The sequence below is a fragment of the Sorghum bicolor genome, chromosome 7, assembly GCF_000003195.3.
Source record: "Sorghum bicolor cultivar BTx623 chromosome 7, Sorghum_bicolor_NCBIv3, whole genome shotgun sequence".
NCBI classification, from domain to species: domain Eukaryota; kingdom Viridiplantae; phylum Streptophyta; class Magnoliopsida; order Poales; family Poaceae; genus Sorghum; species Sorghum bicolor.
In genome coordinates, this window is record NC_012876.2 from 49,385,212 (window position 1) to 49,389,331 (window position 4,120).

Genomic DNA, 4,120 nt, shown 5'->3' on the forward strand with positions numbered 1-4,120 from the left:
TAGAAAGCTTAGAAAATTTTCTGCAACCTTTCTATAGAACACTTTTCCAAATTCTATAGTTATATTTGTCCAGGTAACCAAAACTGGTCCAGGTTCTTGACAGCACATCTGTATCGTCTTGTGATTTTTGTCAATTCCAAACCATAATAGCTATGAGGGTGATTCTTGCGGTCAGAGAAACATCTTGAAGTCCACTCTCATTCAGAATTTTGTCATGATTTTTATTCATCCAAGATCAGAGAGATAAGCCGATAAAGATGAGATACTCTAGAAAGGCACGATAAGGTAACAAGAGAAACACGAAAACCCAACTATTTATGTCATTAATCCTTATGCCTTAGACATATAAACTAAATGAAATTGTGAAGAAACTCACAAGATCATTACACTCGTTACAAAGATCCAAATCAAACATAAACAAAAAGCCAAGTCAACCAAGCAGTAAAGGTTCACAAGGCACACAAACTCGACTTTCACTACTAGCGTTTTTATTACACAAGGGCATAAACTCCTATATCTTAAACTCAGTGTGGCTACTTTTTCTTAGCTGGATCCTTCGTGATATCATTTTCCACTGAGGTGTTGCTCGGTGTGTTATCAGCTCGCTGACTCTGAAGGTTTGTCTCTGGCTGGCTAGCTTTCTTCCTAACTTGGTTGATCCTTTGAGGTTGAAACTCTTTATAAGTGTTTGTCCATCCATCTATGCATACCTCATGAGTAGTGGGGTTAGCTTGAGAAGTTTCTTCATCTCCAAGGTTTGGATTTTCATGGCCAGAGTCCAAAGCTAAATGTAACAACTTAGGATTTGAATGTTGTTCACTTCCCAATGCTGGCTCTAGTGATTTTGCCTTCCTCTTCTTATCCTCATTAGTCACACAATTTGGTTTTACCTTAACTTCCTTTTTAGATGATCTATTTCGAAGACAAGGAAGACCATAATGCCTACAACAATGGCATTGATCCTGATATCCCGATGTATTACTACCAACACCTCCATGGGTTCTCATATTTTTCCAAACTTCTGCTACTTTGTGGCAGAACCTCCTAAGTGTTTGGGCCCACCGACACCTGTCATTGTCCCAAGGACCTTTGACGGTGATGCCGGGGATCCTCCCACTCTAGAAGTCTGATGAGCATCTCAGGACGCTCATTCCACCGCTACCTGGGGCGTATCAGACAAGCTCGTCTTGACCACTAGTAGTGGTCAATTAACGAAAATTTCTTCTTCTCGCCCTTACAGGATAGCAAGTGGCCACCTTAACACCAGGATCACTCGTTGCGAAGACATTGTAGTATCACAGACGATATAAGACCAAAATAATATTTTAGAGTAAAACAGCGGAAGTATTACATAACTTAATTTACAAAAGGAGTTCGTCCAAATAGTAGTGTTATTACAAACCAAGTCCAGCGGAGCAACTTAAACTTTAGTACATAAAGCACAAATTTACAGACCCTGTCCATGGGTCACGCTCACTCTTCTTCATCGTCAACCTCGACGACGGACACACAACAGGGTCCGAAACAGGTCGGCTCCTGAGCTTCACCTGCAACAGGGGTTGTAAAACCCTGAGTACGGGAGTACTCAACAAGACTTACCCGGTGGAAAAAGAGGAGAAAATAGGAATGCAGGCTTAGGGTAGACAAGGAGTGGCTGAGCAAGGAGCCAAAGTGTTTTGCTAAAAAGCTTACTAATAGTGCATCCTTACTTTCAAGTTTTACCCGCGAATTCCTCTCCTTAAGAGGTCGAGGAGTTCGAGGACAGTCTATCTAGTTGCTTCTCACAGACAAGTCTGTAAGTTCCTAGTCCTTAATTAAAGTATTATCTATCCAACGGCCATAGCTTTATGTCACTCTGAGTTCGGGAATTGGGATCCCAACCTCATGAGACATTCCCCCTTTCTCATTTATCACTTAATTGCATATTTAACTACGATGAGGGTCAGTGGATTGAGTCTCCCAATCGGGGAGCAACGACGATTCGAACCGCTTAGCAATCCAGCTAGAGTTCCTAACCACCCGACATATGTAGAACCAAATCTTGCATATGTCAACCCAAATCAAGCTCTCCCCAAATTTGACCAGGTTCGCGGCACCCGAGAGCATAGTACTCCACCATCCTACAGCCGATCTAGATGTTTCCCGGTCATCTCGGATCCGTAAGGTGGGTACACACTACTCTCGCCATCGCTCCACGCCCAGTGCGCGAGTAGCTGTTCGCATCGAGGGATCACAAGACCGGGCTTACCGAGGGTAAGTGGCTAGTACTATAAATTCTCAACCCAGCGGGCCATCAACAGACCGGTCCTTAACCGACACAGTTGGAGACACTACTTTAAGACTCCATTCTTAAAGCAAGTCCACCGACCGGTCTCAAGTTGAAACATCATTGACCATAAGTGTATTCCAGAACAACCCTTCAAACTTTCTTGTTTGAAAACCTGTCTAGTAGCAGGGCTAAGCATCACTACGCGGTTTTAAAACAAAACAGGTGCCAAGGACAAGATAACTGATACTAAGGTAGTAAATGCAGCAAGTAGGTTAACCCAATTCTCAACTACCTAATGTAGCATTTTCAATTCATAAGTGATAAAAGATTTAAAACATCCAAGGAGGGGTTAATGCATCCGGGGCTTGCCTTGGTTGCAGGGCAGAGATGGACCCTGAGAGACTTCCCAAGTCTCAGATCCTACTTCCTCGAACGGAGCACCGACCTCGGGGTTCGGTTCAACGGTCGCTTCTTCGGTCACGTGCACTATACGCAAAATGATGAATGCTCATGATATGCGTATGACAAATATGCAAGAAGGACAAAGTCGAGTACAACTTGCCTTCTCGGTGCAGCATAGACTAAACAATAATTAAAGTCGTTTAACATCTTAGTGTCTTTACCCAAGAGGTTGCATCTGTAAATCAAGATTTCTCTTAATTCATAATTATTCTTAATTAACTAATTATTAAACCTTTTTACCTTAATTAACTCTTAATTAATTATTAATGACAGTAGTTAAGCATTAATGCCAAACAATAATTAAATGCCAAAGGTCATTAAGGTTAATGACCTTAGGTCATCACACAATCCCAAAATCACTTAAATCCTAATTATGAGGATGTAACTAATTATTATCTAATGATTTTAGCATTATTATTTAATTATTAATTAAGGGTTTAATAATATTTTATTCCAACATTATCCAAATACCACCAAATTATGTGTGGAGTCAGGGAATAATATTCAGAGGCATCCCACAAATTTTGGTGATTTTTGGACATATAAATAAATTATTAAAATTCCAAGAAGTTGTATTTACTAATTAAAAGAGGCAATTTTTATACACATGCAAACTACCAGAAAATAAAACTTAACATTTTTCCTGTGTTCTACTTATTCTATGGAACCTATAAAAAAATTTTCATACTTTTTGGATCAATGCACAATTTATTACACAAATACAAACATAAAGCAAAAACTGCACAAAAAGAAAAAGAAAAAAAAACTGCGCAGCGAGCAGCCGCGAAATCGGCCCGCAGGCCGGCCCGCTTACGCCCATCCCACACGAGCACTACGCGCGCGCGCTCTCCCCCTCACGCGGTCACTGACGGGAGCTCCGTCTTCGGCGAGCTCTCGGCCTCCGCAATGAGGCGCGCTAGCTTCCCCAACCTCCCGCGCATCCATAGACACCCTTTGCACCCACTCTCTCCTATCCTAGCCCCCGTGACCATGGGCACGGCGGACGGCCGCCTCGGCCGAGCAAACGCCGGCCACTACGAGCGAGTAGAGCTCAAACCAAAGGACGCATGAGCATCAGGGGCTCACCACGACTTCAACAGAGCAAGAAGCAGCAGCGGAGAGGCTCGGAGTGACGCTGGCCACGGTGGCGTGCTTGCGGCGGCGCTTCGGCCGGAGTTGGAGGGGAGAATGGCTCGGGTTGGAGCTACGGTAGGGTAGAGCATGCGCTCGGGGGCGCAATCGAGTGCTGGGTTCTTGGCGGAGCTACTGAGGTTTCTCTGGTGGCTTGGAAGGGAGTGAGGAGGATGAATTCGGGGAGCGCAGGGAGCTCGTCGGCGTCGGGGTTCAAGGGTAAAAGGAATTTTCCACGGCGGCTCGGGGTTTTATCCT